General features: G+C 35.4%; 1 protein-coding gene and 1 long non-coding RNA gene across 6 annotated transcripts in view; one reads left to right on the forward strand and one right to left on the reverse strand.

Moving 5' to 3' along the window:
* The window catches only part of LOC148718519 (uncharacterized), a 677,830-nt gene that overhangs the window by 258,504 nt on the left and 401,230 nt on the right, over positions 1–18,096 (reverse strand). The window lies entirely within an intron of this gene.
* Positions 6,173–12,814, forward strand: LOC148718531 (uncharacterized). Of its 4 annotated transcripts, XR_015994127.1 has the most exons (9): positions 7,384–7,473; positions 8,389–8,468; positions 8,964–9,085; positions 9,913–10,050; positions 10,139–10,181; positions 10,279–10,343; positions 10,567–10,626; positions 10,790–12,311; positions 12,715–12,814. It is a non-coding gene; the product is annotated as an uncharacterized LOC148718531 (long non-coding RNA). The 4 variants fall into 4 exon arrangements; XR_015994128.1 differs by lacking the exon at positions 7,384–7,473 and having other exon boundaries at positions 8,451–8,468; positions 12,244–12,311; XR_015994125.1 differs by lacking the exons at positions 9,913–10,050; positions 10,139–10,181; positions 10,279–10,343; positions 10,567–10,626 and adding exons at positions 6,173–6,366; positions 6,790–6,882 and having other exon boundaries at positions 11,398–12,311.

Genomic DNA, 18,096 nt, shown 5'->3' on the forward strand with positions numbered 1-18,096 from the left:
AGGCTTCGTAGTAGGGCCCATGAGTTTCCTTCCAGTTTGAATTGCACTTCCGCCTTTTCTATTTGCAGAAGCCATGTGAAAATAGAAGGCCAAGACTCCGAAATGATTTGCAACAGTCTTATGAGATCAGGCCTTTGATGGATCACTTATAATTAGCTATTACGAAAACGTTAAGTCACGAGCGGCATTTAATAAAAATCAGTACATTTTTTATATGTCATTAAGGACGTATTTATTCCAAAAAAGGAACCGTCATGTAAGTCAAGCAGCTTTAGCCAGATAAGTGCGAAAAAACTGAAATTAATTCCTATAAGCACGTGCACGTGAACAGGCGACTCACAAATAGCAGCTGTACCCTTCTTGATTTTTCATACTCATTGTCTGTGAACATCCTTAGTGCGTATTTCTTCTCGGTTAAGTACTGCCGCAAACTGTCGTGTAAGAGCTGGAGATTGTTGTTCGGTCGTTCTATTCTTAATTTTTTTTTGGTATCGTTCCGTAAGAAAAAATTGACAGTAGGTGGTCATGTTCGGATGCAGGTATAGGCTTTCAATTCTATGGCTTTTAAACCTATTTGCTGCCACATAAGGATGCCAATGTTCATTTCAAAGCAAAAAAGGATTTCTATTTGTAAATGCCGATTTTTGGAACGTAATTATTCGCACTAAAATGCTTTTAGCTCAAATGAATAGCCAGTTAGGACAATGCAAGCAAGGAACTGTTCATGTAAGTAAACTTTTTCTAGATCGTACTTTCCCTTTAACGTTATTGAATCATATCAGAAGAATGCGTAATTTTTTCTAAACATAAGCCTTCACCCGGTGTTTTTAATAAAAAAGAAACACTAAATTACCCAAAAAAAAGTATATCCTCCTCGTCCAAGTGTGTATTATTTATTTGACAGCAACGTCAATTATGAATTATAACTTATACATTTTACGATAAAGGGAGATCCGAGGACAAAATTCATAGCGCTCATTGACAAAAAGAAAAATCATAATCCGCGACCTTGTTATATCTATTACACCTTGGCTATATATTCGTAAAATGGCCAAACACCGGTATTCAAGAGGCCCAGCCATTAAAATTTCACAAGATGGGTAATCCTTAACCCAAATTAAACAAAGACAACAGACAAACTGGTCTACGGAATGAAGGGGGTAGGTTTCTTAAGAAACTGTGGCACCAAGTGATATGCGCAGGAAAATCGATTGATATAAACGTACTAAAATCACAGCCTTATTAAGTGTGTATTGTGTTCTTCTACGAATAGATTTCCGATGAGACGGATCGACCTTACTAAAGACGAGTCAAGTCGACCCTTGCAAATCGTGTTGATTTGTCTAAATTTAATGTCCTAATCTAAAGCCTAATGTAATGTAATGTACTGAAGGATTTTCGATGACATCGACTTAACTTAAAAGCGCGTCGAGTCGACCCGCACGAATTATGAACGCTTAAGTGTGTGTTGACTTCTTCTACAAATCGACTTCAGATGAGACGGATCGACTTTACTTATGGCGAGTCGAGTCGACCCGTCCGAATTGTGTCGATTCGGCAACATTGCATACCTTAATTTAACACTTAACTTTGTATTGTCTCCTTTTACGAATCGACTTCCGGTGAGACGGATCGACTCAACAAAAACCGAATCGAGTTGATGAGTGCGAATCCTGTCGATTCGTGTACATTTTCTGCCCTTGCACTGTATTTAATATTCTGAAAATGGACTTCCGGCCTTTTTACGCTTCCAGAACGTGAAAGGTTCAAGTTGTCATTCAATCCCTCACCATGCCACTCAAATTCACTCTTAAATTTGCTCTCACCCCTCAACTTCCGGTATGTTAACGTACGATTTGATTCCCGGTGTGACGATTCGTCAACGACCGTAGACGAATCGCAACAGTTTGGGTGTACTGGACATGTATGTTGATTTGCTGTACTCAGGAATGAGCACTTTCAGTTAGTCGATTTTCAGGCTCCCTTAACCCCGATAATGAATGCTCATATACATAAAATGGAGATGGTCGTCTTACAAATAGATCACTAGTAGCTATGTCATCTTTCAAAACAAAATCATCCATACTATTGGTTTTCTCTTGGTTCGCGGCTTCTAAAATTGTGTAATAAAAATTTCTATGATGACTATATCTATTACCACAAATAGTGGTTATAGATATGAAAAAATAGAAAAGAAGAAATTACGATAAAGCATTAAAGGAAATACAGTTTCCCGCTAGTTTAATTTAATGAGAACATCTTAAATCAGAAGAACCTGCATTACCACTGATTAAACAATTGCAATTGGAAGTATTCAGACCTTACGTAAAAAGGACGTTAATGTTTAGCAGGATCCGCGGATAAATGTCTTCCTTTCAAATTCACCAGTGTAAATAAACTCCCTCATATTCATTTCTCAATTAATCTGTATTTCTCATATATGATTTTCAAATATAGTTATACGCGTATAAACTATAAGAAGGCTATGCTTGTAAATAGGGAGGGATTCTGTAAACATTGTCTCCCTTTTTCCTTAAATATTAGGGAGCTTAAGCAACCACGACGACGAACGGAGGACGACGACCGGAAGTAGTTAGAACGTCACTGCGCATGCGCGAACCAAGACTTCCGTCGTCGTCTTGTCGTGGACGACTTGAGAAGGACCTGTTTCACGTCGTCGTGAACTTTCGAATTTCAAAGCAGTTTTTCTCATCAAGGGGTGCGGGTTTATTGTCAGTTTTTAGACAGTCTATGGCCGGTTGGAGTTTGTATTCGCTTCTTCTTTTTATTTAAACCACTTTGTTCAGTTTTCTAAACAAATAAAATTCGAAAACCCACCAACTCATATTCCTTCCTCCGCACAACAGATGTCAAGTCAAGCGGTGAAAGCGACCACGTAAGGTCTAAATTTATCTAAGTATATTTTATAAAAGAGTGCTGTTTATCATTTTTATTGAATGAAAAGTTTTAAATGGCAGTGTAATACACGTCGGAGTTCGGTCAAAAGCTGTGTATCGAACTGCCGGATTATTGCTACTTAAAAATTTTGCGTGTTGCTGTTCTTCAATCGAGACGCTTTAAACATCAAAGAATTCTTCAGATCGGTGTGTTGACATGAGCTTGAATACCTGTCAGGTTTTCTGAATCTACTTTCAAAATGTTTGATATAGATTTAGGCATAAAAGTTATTCCGACAAAATCACACGGGAAAAAATAGTATTCTTGGGTGAAGCGGGACGACTGCTATCTGTGCCGATCGCTAGCTAGCATTGATTAAATTGACAGACTTACGTCGTTTGATCGACAAAGGAAGGAGCATCAAAGGTAGAACATATCAGGCTAAAGAATGTTTAAAATCAGACAAACCTTGTGCAAAATAGGTTTGTTTATATCAGCAACACTTAGAACTGAATCTAAATCTCAAATAACTTGCGTAAAATTTAATATATAGACAGGTAAAAACGAACGATATAATATCCCGACGTTTCGGCAACTTCATGACGCCATTATCAAGGGTACGAATGAAAATAAAATTAACAAATGCGAGTTCAAAATTTAATATTTTAAACTTTTGCGATGCGTAAATTATTGTACATAAAGCTAAAGCTTAATAATTCCTTGGACTGTTGATGTTCAAGAATTGAATAACCTACTCTCGAACTTTCGATATATACGTGGTAATTTGATCCATGAGTGAGAAGAAGAAGGTTTTGGACGTCTATGAACGATGTCATTTCTTTAACTGACGAAGCGAGAATAAACAAGATTTCAGACGTCGTCGTCCTTGAGCAACTTCACTGCTTAAGCTTCATTTTCCCGCTAAAAACGACGTCCTCGTTCCAGACCCTCCGCGATTACTTGACGTCGTCGTCGTCCCTTTCGTCGTGGTTGCTTAAGCTCCCTATTAACACTTAACCGACGACGAGCATATAAGCAGCTTTATTGACTGTTTTAATAGTCATTTTAAAGGTAGAAAATTGACAGTGGGCGAGACCTTTGATATAAATAACACTCTTGGGTAATTTGGTAAGATCGACTAAGTTGAAATTGCAAAAAAAAAAACGCTGATGTTTCGAGAATACTGAATTACTTTTCACCGGAATAATTATTTCGAGTGTTTAAAAGCTCCCTCTCATTTTCATTCCTTAATTAATCCGCATTTAACATGAATAATTTTCATATACAGTCATTTGTGTATAAACAAAAAGGAGACTCTCTGCTTCCGGAAATTAAAAAGATAAAAAATAAAAATAACAAGAGAAAACTATAATCATATCTTCTACGATTTTTTACCTTGCACTCTCTTCCCATAGGCTAAAATATCGCTCAAATATCGCCGATATATCGCGATAACCGCGATATTCGGCGATTATCCTTTGCATTACTTTTGCACAGTATTGTATGATGTAATAGGATCAAATTAAAAGAGTTATATTGTAAGCTTCTGGTATGTTCCGGAAAACCGTTCGTAAATATATATGAGAACTTGGTCGTGTACTTGGAGTAGTTCTTGTTGTCGGGAGTGACCGACTGTTTGGAAAGCTATACCAAGAGAGACGACTGCGTGGAAGATCATAAATTTTAAGGAAGTTTGGAGAAAACTCTGAGTAAGATATGAATCATCTCAATACCCTACTGATATTGCCGAGTCTTGCTGAACATTTCAAAGAAGCCCTATATTTTTATTTAATATTTGCGTTGTTAAATAGCCATTAACTCCCGACATATTTGCTTGATTACGCACGAAGAAGCATTGTTTATTATTCACTTGTTGCACTCGTCTTCTGGGTATAAGCCGTGGATGGTTTTCGAGTTCTTTACAAACATGATCGGCCGTCAATCGATCACTGAGTTTTAAAAGGGTTTGCGATCGGCCGTCGATCGGTCAACGGACTTTGTTTGACTTGTTGCCATGCGTGTGAACGAGTGAATAATAACAACGCTTTTCCACGGGTAATCAAACAGACATCTTGGGAGCCAATCGATATTTATTAACTACTGAACGTTAAATAAAAATGTTTTACAGTAGGTTTATACTGACTCTACCGGGTAAAAGCCTTACATGGTTTTCAAAGTCTTTTTTCTTTTAAACACGATCAGCCGTCGAGGAAATGAGAGATTGGGGGGAGTGAAACGAACAATTTTAAACGATATTAACCTACGAACACTCGTGAACACATAAAAACTAAAATTTGAATCCCATGGTCATTTGCAATTATAAATATTTGAGACGTTGGCGAACTGACATTAGACGTTAGCGAATGGACCTCATATGTTGGCGAACTGACGTTCACGAACTGACACGTTGGCGAAAGGACCCTTTACCTTTTGAGGTACCGTACCGATAATAATTAATAGTGGACTAAACGATGAAAAGTTTAGTTCAATTTTGGTCACATTTTTGGAGGAATTAAGCTAACTACATCGATGCCAAATGTAATGGCTAAGCACAGCCTGATTTAACGCATAAAAATGGATCGATATAATAGCCGATAGCTTTCATCGACATTCTTTTGAAAAAAAAACTTCAAATATAACATTTGATAGCGAGGTTAAATAATGATAATCATCTCACTAATCAACTAATTTTACAGAAACCTCTCGTGCACAAGAGAAAAAAAAAACCTGGCTAATTTTCTATCACCAAAACATCATGTGCAACATTCCGAACATGCCTACAAGGACATGTATTAAAGATCGACTCAACACAGTCGCTTCACCTATTTCAAATTCCTGAACACACATCACACGTAAGAAACCTGCGCATAAAAGAGGGCGGGGAGGGGGTAGACGTGGGTCTTTTGAAACCCACTCTAATTAATCTTTGCCGTTCACAAAAGGTACAAAGTACAGTAAAACCAGGAAGCAACACCATGCTTTTCCTTGAGCTGCAACACGACAAAGGCTCGAGCAAATGAAATTCGTGTGATAAATGAAATCCTAAGAGTGCGAAATGGGTTCTGCACGGAAGCCGTTCGACCAATCACGATTAGCGCTTAGATAATTTATAACTTGACTCGTGACTATGTGAGCTGGCTCGCTGAGAATAAGTCTGGTTGGCTCACTGAGAATAATTCTGGTTGGCTCGCTGAGAATAATTCTGGTTGGCTCGCTGAGAATAAGTCTAGTTGGCTCGCTGAGAACGAGTCTGGTTGACTCACTGAGATGTTTGGTATTGCTATAATAAAAAATTATTTCAGCCAAAATTTCTCAAATAGGGTTAGTTGTAGTGGGAGTATGTCTTTCTGTCATTAGAAAGACATACTCCCACTTGTTTTTTTCTTCTTTTTTTCCCCAGTACAACTATCTAATGTCAAGTTATGGATCTTTACATTGTAACAATGAAGCTGTGAATGAATAGAGGTGGTAGGTGTGAATGATTAAAATCTTATTGTGGAATTTTAAAGTAACATGCCCCACCTTTCCTCCCCCCCCCCAAAAAAAAAATTTAAATAACCAGAATACTAAATGCCAAGGAAGGCAAGGTAGTAATATTGTTTATTAAAATATATACCAATACCTAATCTAATTATAGTAATATCATGCATATGCTGCGAGAATTAGGTTTAATATAATTTAATAGGTTTACAACTACACAATTAACATTTGTGGGTAAAACCAATGTTCATAATGTTGATGTCTAGAACCTGTCTATCTAATAACAAAATTAAGAATAAAGAGCAATTCTCCTTTCAACAGAACACTGACAAAATTTTAAACACATAGCTTCCCCAAATCAAAACATAACATTCAAAGCCATTAAAATACTTGACTATTTTCCATCTGCAGTAAGGACCACATTTGGAAGAAGAGGTCCATTTAGTGAGTTGATGATCCTTATTCCAAAAGAAAATAACCCCAGTCTAAATGTTTGCTTTTCAGGTAAGTTGAAAAATTTTGCCAATCAATGACAATTATCAAACCCTCTTAACCCTTTAACTCCCTAGATCTGACTGTTAAATCTCTCCTCTAGCTGATACACATTTCTTTGTAAATCAGTTACAGGAATTTGCCACTTAAGTTTAAGAATTTACATGCTAATTAACTGGGAGTTTAGAAGTTAATAAAAAAATTAATGTATTTCTGAATTAAGGCTGTTGTAGAGTCTCAATCTATATTTTTTCCTTCCTGATGTGCGTCATTGCAAAAAAATGGCTCATACTGATCTACTCTGTGGAGTGAATTGGTTTTTGAGGAGATTGATATAACTTAAAAATGAAAAGTGTAACATTTGAAAGATTGCTACCTTAAAAATGTCTCCTAAAGTTGTCCCAATAGCTGTTAACAGTGTTTGGTTTTACTTATTGAATTAATATTGAACTGGTTACCCAGTTTTTAAACTTATAGTTTTACAATGAGCATCAGACATTTTGTTACACCTAGGAGAATCTCTGAAAGATGTAAGTGATGATCAAATGGAACATACAATTTGTCACTTATGTGAACATTTCTCATCTACTTCTACAAGAGATTGTGAGTAAACCATTGGAGAATATCTATTTTTTCAATTAGTTATAAATATTTTGGATGCAGACATTAGTCACATTAGAGAAAATATTGAGAAAAGGATAAATTTCATGTACAAATACTGCCTTTTCATGTATCATACAAACAAGGCAAAAATGTCGTCATCTTTCATGCATAGAGTCTGGCCATCCATGATAAAATAAAATCTAAAGCAAATATCACATTTCTTTGGAAAACAATAGCATAAAATGCACAAGAAGGCATAAAGAAAACCATAAGAAAGATTTCCTTCATTAATGAATTTTTTCCACAAAATTAATTTTAGCTATAATAATATACATGAAAAAATTTCTCGGTTCTGATTGGTTAAGATGAATGCAGTTTTCAGTTAATTCAGTGCAGAAGAGAGTTAATTCAGTGCAGAAGAGGGCTAATTCAGTGCAAAGAAAGAAACAAACCAGACATTCTGATTGGTCAGAATCATTGGTTAATGTCAATGTCAAGGTCAATGTCAAGGTCAATGTCACTTGCAGAGTTTGAATAAATTATTTTTGCACATGATGCGCGCACTTTCTTCTGCGTAGTTATGAGAAGCTACCTCGTATTTTTTCACGTATATTATTAATAGATAATCACATGATTTTCTCATGCAATTTGGAATAAATAAGCACTTGTAAATTTTTTCAAAGACCACAAACTGCACTCGCCCTACGGGCTCATGCAATTTTGTTAGTCTTTGAAAAAATCTACTCGTGCTTATTTATTCCAAATTGCACTCAAATTCATGTGATTACCTTTACAAAAATCTGGAACTGTTCTTGTATCAAATTGGATCAACAAAATTCTTAGAGCTGATTGAACTCATGATATTCAACTATTGTTAAAAGGTTAACAAAATTTGTAAACATTTCATTTAAAAAGTCAAGTAGCAGAAAAGTCGGACAAGCATCCAAGGGATCGAAAGAGCAGAAGGCTCCTCGTCACTAGAGAAAGCGAAAAGAGTAAGTAAATTCTTTAAACTACAAATTAAACCAAAATAATTATTGTTTCTGGAACCTTTCATCAAAGTACTAACAAATAATATAAATCCCCGATGTGCAAAATCATGTTCTATGAGTTTCATGTGCTGCAATAACTGGTGAAAACATAACATAACCATGGTGGAAAGGGAGTTGCGTAGCTAGTATAATTGTTGCAGTTCAAATTTCTGCAAAAAGGAATGCAAATTAACTTCATGGTCAATGATTGTTCAGAAAAACCTCCCTACTCTTGGTTTTCTTGTGTTTTTGGTTTTTTTCTTCATCTGGTGGTCATAACTTATGTTGCCAAAGTAAAAAAAGCGGGAATTTAATGCCTTGAACAATTGCAACCAAATTAAGGAAGACCTTTGAATAAGAAATTTAATTTGTGGTAAGCTGTATAATGCTGCATGCTTTGGGTGATTGACTTTTGACAATATATCAAAGACCTGATAAATACCATTACTTTGATATCAGGTAACAGCCATGAGAAAAAAATGTCTCACCCAAGAACCTGCTGGGGAATGTTTCCGGATTAAGGTTCTCCATGAAGATGACAGGGAGATAACAAGAAATTTTTTACCAAAGGAACATATCAGGTGAGTTCTGAAACAGTTGAATGATAAGTCATTACAAATAAAATAGATTAAAGTATAAAGTACCATATGGCATATATATATATATATAACTAACTGCAGAAAGTACTGTTTCGGGCTTCTGGGCCTCATCAGTGCAGTGCTGATGCTAGGATGGGGGAGAACCGAGATGGTCACCCCAAACGACCCAACCTTTGTGTTATCGTCTAAGCCATGCCAGAGTGTTCAAACTAGAGTAAACTAGCGAGCATGCGCAATTGCAGCAGCAATGACTCATCCTAGATAGACTGCTCAATTTGGAAATGATATATATAATATTTATTAAAAACTTGATCATTGGATAATGCAATTCAAGACCTTTTATTGGCTTAGCCATTATGGTATATCAGCCAATATACCATAATCTACAAATATGGTTAGCACGTGTCAGCTTAAAATTAAAAGGGAGCTAACAATTTAATGAAATTTGATAATTTGATTTAAGGTTTGTAATAAAACAATTATTCCACTCGCGCTTGTTGGATATGAGACGATTATAGCCAACTCGGCACTACGCGCCCCGTTGGCTATCTATCATCTCATATCCAATGCGCACGCGTGGAATAATTGTTAAATATATATATATATATATATATATATAAGCAGAAAAGTGATGGTCAAGAGGCCAACTCCAATGTAGCTTTGTTGGTTTATTAGCTCGAAGTTTCGAACATCTCGTATAAGCCTGCTCTGATAAATAGATATGCCTGCACACTATACAACTGTAGTGCATGGCCTTTAATAATTAAGCATCAACATGCTTACATTCTCTCTCATCAATTTATTTACAGGAGGTGTATGACTGGGTGGGTCAAGAGACTTCCCAAGACTATTTTACATTACATCAACTTGAATCTGGTTTTTTTTCTGATACAAAACTACCCACTGATAATCTCATCCAATCAGAAAAATTGTGCCTGATAACAAGGGTAAGTAACATGTAAAAAGGATCTTGAAAAGGCCATGTAGTAACAGCTAAATTAAAAAAAAATGGTTTATGTCAATTTTACTTCACAGAAAAAAAGATGAAGCAAATGAAATATTTGGAAAAGATGATGAGGTGAGAATAATGAAAACAGATCATTTGGTCCCTTAGTTTTTTTTTTTTCTTTTTAAAAATCCATCTTATTAATTTTACTTATCTTTCAAAACTCTAGTAGATTTCAGGTGTCTTTCTATGGCAAGTTTGATTCTGATAAATCACTTGATTCCACTATTCCTGGTAAGTAGAGAATTCTCTTTACAGAATTTTAAAAAAATTAAAAATGAAAAAATGAAGCTGAAGTTCCTATTTGTTTCTGTACTTCTAAAGATAGCAAACTTTAAATAAAGTAACAAGAAATCACCTTTATAAAGTTATATTTTTATATACTCATGCATAATACAAATTTAACTGCGAACTGCAAGATGAAAAAAAATCAAGGCCTTTCTCTTTAACTTTAAAGATGACAAGGACTTGGGAGAGCAAAGACACGACATTGAGGAGAGGAAGACTTTAAGTGAGGGTAAGATTTAACAAACAAAATTCATTAAGTTTCATGGCTGAAGAATTTCTCCAGTTTTCTAATTTGCTCAAAGCATTCCAAAATGGGAAATTCAGGCCAATCCCGCATGACGAAAAACCTATAAACAACTGACGACAACAATTTCTTCTTACTATCCTCATAGAACCAGAAATGAAGAAAAAGAAGACCTGAAAGAGAAGAAAGAAGAAAAATAATGAATCTCAGCAAGAAGGAAACGAAAAACCTAGTTAAAGTGTAGATGAAGTTATTAATAAGTGCAAAAATTATCATGTAATGTCTTGTATATTGAAATAGCCTTAACTTTTCTTTTGATACTTGTCAAAAAGTTATCTTTGCAAATTTGATGAGAATAAATGATATAAAGTTTTCCAATATGTATTAGTAGACTGTAATCGGGCCAGATATTTGGTATTATTTGACATTTTCCAGAGGCAAAGAGATCAATGAGCTATAATTATATGCAACTGATAACAAAAATTTTTGTTTTAGTCATCATGGTAATTATGCACTTACCAGCGGCCCTCCCGGGGGGGGGGGGTGGGGAAGAGGGTGACCCTGGGGAACCCCTGGGCATTGCAAAGGCATTTCCTAAACCCCCTAACCAACAATAACATTGTTCAACATAAAGCTACCAATGCCCCTCGCCTGGGGACAAAGAAGTATGCTCTACTAACTCAAACAATGTAATGCTCCAAACGAATGTTATTTGCCACAAACAAAAACTTACTTCAGCTTGTGTTTACTATACAGGGCTCAAAGTTAAAAACATCCTATGTGGCTTTTGGCGGCGACTAACTGGAAAAAGTAGTAGTAGTAGTAGTAGTTTTTTTACATCTGAAGATATCAATGGTAACAACCAGTCCCCATGGTAAGGACCTCTTATTCTCAAGATGGCGGCAATGGTAAAAATCCAGTGGGTGTTTTCCCATGTGAATAGACAAAAGTCTATTCCCCCGTATGACCCCAGGGTCGACCCCCAGGATGGCAGCTGCTAAGTGCATAATTATTAACCTCGTTATCTGTTTGTTAAAAATTCACAAACAATCATTTTATAAATCAAAGATCTCTTGCTAATAATATCCTTACCGAAGCAATCTCATCTCTGTAATAATCTAGAAAAGTTTCCAAAACATAAACATGTCAGAACATTTTTTCATAGCGAATTAGATTTGTCATTTTGATTTGCGTTTATTTTGATGAGATCCCTGAGATAAAAGATAGTTTATGACGAAAAAATTCATTTTAAGAAAGAAATGATCATGTACTTTTAGATCATATATCCTGTGAATACACTCCTCATAAATTACTGGGCCTTTCCGAAGGATACGCCCGAGATAACTTTGGCTTTTTTTTTTGCTGAGAATAAGTCTGGTTGGCTCGCTGAGAATAATTCTGGTTGGCTCGCTGAGAATAAGTCTAGTTAGCTCGCTGAGAACGAGTCTGGTTGACTTGCTGAGATGTTTGGTATAAAAATATTTGGTAATAAAAATTATTTCAGCCAACATTTCTGAAATAGGGTTAGTTGTAGTGGGAGTATGTCTCTCTGTCATTAGAAAGACATACTCCCACTTGTTTTTTCCTCTTTTTTTTCCCCAGTACAACTGTCTAATGGCAAGTGATGGATGTTTACATTGTAACAATGAAGCTGTGAATGAATAGGGGTGGTAGGTGTGAATTATGTAAATCTTATTGTGGAATCTTAAAGTAACATGCCCCACCTTTCCTCCAAAAAAAATAAAAATAACCAGAATACTAAATGCCAAGTTGTCAACCCTTTCTCTTACAACTTAGTTGATTTCTGGTACTTAATTTAGTTCATAACTTCCTTTCCTTTTTTTTTTAATTCTCTTCCTTGCCATGGTCATAATCACTGCAATTTCTGGGTTTACCTTATTTATCATTTTTGGCCTAGAGTTCCTTCTTGTCTCTTGGAAGTCAAATCATCCATCTAGAAGGCCTTTTTTAGTTGAAGAGTGTTTCATCTACCTTTTACCCATGCCTGTCATCTTAAATTGACTTTCACTCAAAATTCACACCTAACTTTTTGTATTTGTTTCTCTTCAACAGTTGATGACTGGGATGGGAATTCACAGAAATGCAAACCAATGATATTTATCATGTGTTAAATAAATTAATCTTGAATATTAATAAAAATCATCAAAATATACTGGCTGACTTATGCAAAATAGTTATGGTAGCATGGGAAAAAATAGGGAGATAAAGAGAACCATCTGAATTAAATTAAATAAGTTTAGATCCTAAAAGTGATTACAGTGAAGGAAAAATGTCTGATTCAGTTAATAGCAAATCAGTTCTTGAAAATCTTGTAAGAAATAATAAAGAATGCACAGGGTTTTCATAAAAGGTTTTCAGTTTTTTGTATGACATGTATTTTTAACCCACAAAAAGGTCAAAATAGGTGTATTGCCTCTTGGTATCTAATGAAAGTCAAATCCCTCTAATTGAATATACTAAAACTGTAATTAGTACTACTTCTCTTGTTGTGGCCATCAATGATATTCAATATTCAGATATTTTTCTATTAAAAACAATATGAACTATTGAAAAGTAATATTGCTTCAATCAACTGATTTGTGAAAACTCCCCTTGGGTGAACATTTTGCAACAAACTTTGACTCGATATCAATAATAGGTAAAAATTCCCTTCTCCTTGCAGTTAAAGGCAAGTACATTACCTACTCATAGTTCATAAAAGCCTTGAAAGTATTCGAAGATGCTTGAATTCAAAAATAACAAATTCAAGGTCTTGAAAGTACTTGAATTTGAGGACTAGAGCTTGATTTTTGCAACGCTTTTTCTTTAGCAATTTTCGAGTAAAAAATTGCAGTACTTTAATAGAAAAGCTGAGAAATAATGTTAAATAATTTTAAAATTTCTTATGCAAACCTTTCCAAAAAAGGTCCTTCAATTTATCTAAAACTTGGCAAAGTCATTGAAAAGCCCTTCAATTTCAACCTCTGGCATCTGTAGGAACCTACTCCTATTATATTTTTTTCATTATTGTCTAGTACCATAACATTCATTACACTCTAGCAGGCAAAAATAAAAACAAGTAGACTTATTCATGATTGGAAATGACAAACTTGCGTAACGACAGCACAAATGGCAATAGGGCAGTCTCCTAAAGATAACTCCAGATGTGCGATAGAGAAAGCCCAAGTTCAAGCAGCTATGCGTCTGCTTGAAGGGAAAAAAAGTCTAAAACAGCAAAATATGATGAAATATTCCTTGCATAATGAATATGAAGTTTCAGCATTTAATTTTTATTTATCAAAATGTACATCTTTCATGGTTTTAATTTCTGGTTTCCCTCTTGTTGTGGAAAAATGAAGTAACCTTAGTAATGGGATAGGATCCGATTCAAGTTTTGAACTTAATTCGACACAAATATCCAGTGCTACTTTATCTGCTGAAATTTATGCCAGAAGCTCTATAAAAATATCGGTTTAGGCCTTCCCTGCACTTTGTAATCCCAAGAAAAAGAAAATAGAGATTACCTTAACATATTGCAGCAAAATCCCACCTTATCTTGAACCTAAAACTTTGCCCTGGAAAAAAAAACTATACTTCTGCGCATGCGCCAAGAGCAAAGTTTGGCACACGAGCCTTCTTTCGCAAAACGACTCTCGTTTTGTCAAACGAGTCTCGTTTTGTCAAACGAGTCTCGTTTCTAAAAACGAGTCTCGTTTCTAAAAACGAGTCTCGTTTCTAAAAACGAGTCTCGTTTCTAAAAACGAGTCTCGTTTCTACAAACGAGTCTCGTTTCTATAAACGAGTCTCGTTTCTATTCACAAACAAACGAGTCACGCTTTAAATCGTTTATCGAGTGACTTATAAATCGTGACGATTTAAAATCGACTCGTTGCCCAGAAACTGTGAGTGATCCGAGTGATCCAGGGATTGATTGATTGATTGATTGAGTGAGTGAGTGAGTGAGTGAATGAGCGAATGAGTAAGTGAGGGATTGATTGAGTGAATGAGTGAGTGAGTGAGTGAGTGAATGAGTGAGTGAGTGAGTGAGTGAGTGAATGAGTGAGTGAGTAAGTGAGGGATTGATTGAGTGAATGAGTGAGTGAGTGAATGAATGAGTGAGTGAGTAAGTGAGAGAGAGTAACAATAGAATTCCGATCTTGACCCCTTTTTGACGGGATGTTTCTAGGCGCTACCTACTCTTTGTTTCGGAGTACTACAGAAAAAAATAAACATCACAAAATAATTTCGAGAATTGTTTTTCAGAGGGGAAACATTTTACCGTTTTAGTCAGCGAATTATGCCCAGTAGATCGAAAGATATAATTATTTCAGTTCTTGCCGTGACACTAACGACAGATAATAAACATCTCAAAATAAATTCACAATAGCGCCTCCGGGGGCACATAATCGATTCGCAGAAATATCGAAAGCTAGCCGAAAGCTTCCTTTTTAGGTAAGCTTTTCCGGTCAAAAAGTTTTAATTATGATGGTTCCTTCTCCCATATTAAAACGCAAGATTAAGAAGACATGAATTGTGCCAATTGATGAATTTTAGTGTGCTGCTAAAGTTGCCAACATTTGCATAGCGATCTACCACACATTGATATAGAATAATCTGTTCAAAGATAATTTAGAACAACCGTGGCTAATGAAGTCACAATGTTGCCTTTTTTGGTAGGCGCCCGGAAATTTTGCTGCTTAGTGAGCAATACAATTAGTTTTCAACAGCCCCCTTTTTTGTTGATTTGACTGTTACTTGCTTTCAGTTAGTGGTCTTTTAAATAATGAAAAGGCTGTACAGAGTTAACATGAAGTAATCGTGATAAAGTGGTAAAATGTGATGGGGAGTATTTTCAATGAATTAAAAACTTGCAACTATGTGGCTACCACTACTTATTTGCATGTTAAAACTTAAGAAACATAGTGCTCGCAACTTAATTCGCATCAGCTTGATATACTGTAAAGACTATATCGTTCTAGCTACTTGACAAATGTTTTCCACCCAGGAAAGTGTCTCTCTTGCTTCCACTCTTATACTTGAGTGGACGAAGTTTGGAAACAAACATATGACGAAGGAGTGTGTTTAATAATTTGATGTAAATAAATTGAAAACTTCATGTTTGATGTGATGCATTAAGTACTACGCTGGGAGCACTTCTTGAGTATTCAAAATTCTCAGAAAATGAACAATAGGGATATTTAAAATTCGCTGTACAATTCTAATGAGTATTCAAAATTCTCGGAAAATGAACAATGGTCCGTTCAAGGTAAAAACATGCGATAGCTTTTCTCTCAATAAAAATGTTTAGTTCATAAACAAATCTTAATTAAAAAAATAAAAATGTAACGTGTGAGTCCGTTCCCTAACAGTCACGAAAGTGTTTGACTTTAAATTTCATACAAAATTCGCAAGTGAGGAAAATAATAACAACGATACATCAACGCAAGTCAATGGCATGATTCCAAGAGAAATAATCAAATCACCCGTTTCATACATTAAAAAATTCTCAGAAAAAAATCGAGCGATAAGATTATTCAAAAACGCAGCACCATGCTCATGAACATCACAATTCTCGGGTAAAAAATAAACCATAGAGCAGACAAATCGGGGAAAATACGAAATGACAGCAGGCGTTGTAACCTAGGTAGTCTCATTATTATCTGTCCATCAAATTTTAATCAAGTCATAGCATCGTTACATTTTTTGGGATCAAAGTCAATGACCTGTCTGTCAAAATTGTTACCGATTTTTTTCTGAGTTATGACATGTGTCAATCAATGATAGGCCAATGGAAAACTAGCAATGGGTGTATAAGAGTGGCTACGAGTCGGAAAGGTATGATCATACATGGGACAAAAGTGATGATGAAGAAAGTTCAGTTTCATCCAATCATGTAAACTGTAATTAGTACTACTTCTCTTGTTGTGGCCATCAACGATATTCAATATTCAGATATTTTTCTATTAAAAACAATATGAACTATTGAAAAGTAATATTGCTTCAATCAACTGATTTGTGAAAACTCCCCTTGGGTGAACATTTTGCAACAAACTTTGACTCGATATCAATAATAGGTAAAAAATTCCCTTCTCATTGCAGTTAAAGGCACGTACATTACCTACTCATAGTTCATAAAAGCCTTGAAAGTATTCGAAGATGCTTTAATTCAAAAATAACAAATTCAAGGTCTTGAAAGTACTTGAATTTGAGGACTAGAGCTTGATTTTTGCAACGCTTTTTCTTTAGCAATTTTCGAGTAAAAAATTGCAGTACTTTAATAGAAAAACTGAGAGATAATGTTAAATAATTTTAAAATTTCTTATGCAAACCTTTCCAAAAAAGGTCCTTCAATTTATCTAAAACTTGGCAAAGTCATTGAAAAACCCTTCAATTTCAACCTTTGGCATCTGTAGGAACCTACTCCTATTATTTTGATTATTGTCTAGTACCATAACAACATTCATTACACTCTAGCAGGCAAAAATAAAAACAAGTAGACTTATTCATGATTGGAAATGACAAAATTGGGCAACGAAAGCACAAATGGCAATAGGGCAGTCTCCTAAAGATAACTCCAAATGTGCGATAGAGAAAGCCCAAGTTCAAGCAGCTGTGCGTCTGCTTGAAGGGAAAAAAAAGTCTAAAACAGCAAAACATGATGAAATATTCCTTGCATAATGAATATGAAGTTTCAGCATTTAATTTTTATTTATCAAAATGTACATCTTTCATGGTTTTAATTTCTGGTTTCCCTCTTGTTGTGGAAAAATGAAGTAACCTTAGTAATGGGATAGGATCCGATTCAAGCTTTGAACTTAATTCGACACAAATATCCAGTGCTACTTTATCTGCTGAAATTTATGCCAGAAGCTCTATAAAAATATCGGTTTAGGCCTTCCCTGCACTTTGTAATCCCAAGAAAAAGAAAATAGAGATTACCTTAACATATTGCAGCAAAATCCCAGCTTATCTTGAACCTAAAACTTTACCCTGGAAAAAAAAAACTATACTTCGGCGCATGCGCCAAGAGCAAAGTTTGGCACACGAGCCTTCTTTCGCAAAACGACTCTCGTTTTGTCAAACGAGTCTCGTTTCTAAAAACGAGTCTCGTTTCTACAAACGAGTCTCGTTTCTACAAACGAGTCTCGTTTCTACAAACAAGTCTCGTTTCTATAAACGAGTCTCGTTTCTATTCACAAACAAACGAGTCACGCTTTAAATCGTTTATCGAGTGACTTATAAATCGTGACGATTTAAAATCGACTCGTTGCCCAGAAACTGTGAGTGATCCCTTACTCATTCACTCCTTGCGACAACATATGTGGCTTCGCCTCCTGCCACAAAAGGAAAGGATAGAGGAGACAGTCATACGAGATGAAATTGTTTTCAGGAACTGTTTAACTGCAATAATGCATTTCTAAGAACTGGAATAATGCAATAAAAAGCGAAAGGTCA

The sequence above is a fragment of the Stylophora pistillata genome, chromosome 12 (assembly GCF_964205215.1).
Source record: "Stylophora pistillata chromosome 12, jaStyPist1.2, whole genome shotgun sequence".
In the NCBI taxonomy this organism is placed as follows: Eukaryota; Metazoa; Cnidaria; class Anthozoa; order Scleractinia; family Pocilloporidae; genus Stylophora; species Stylophora pistillata.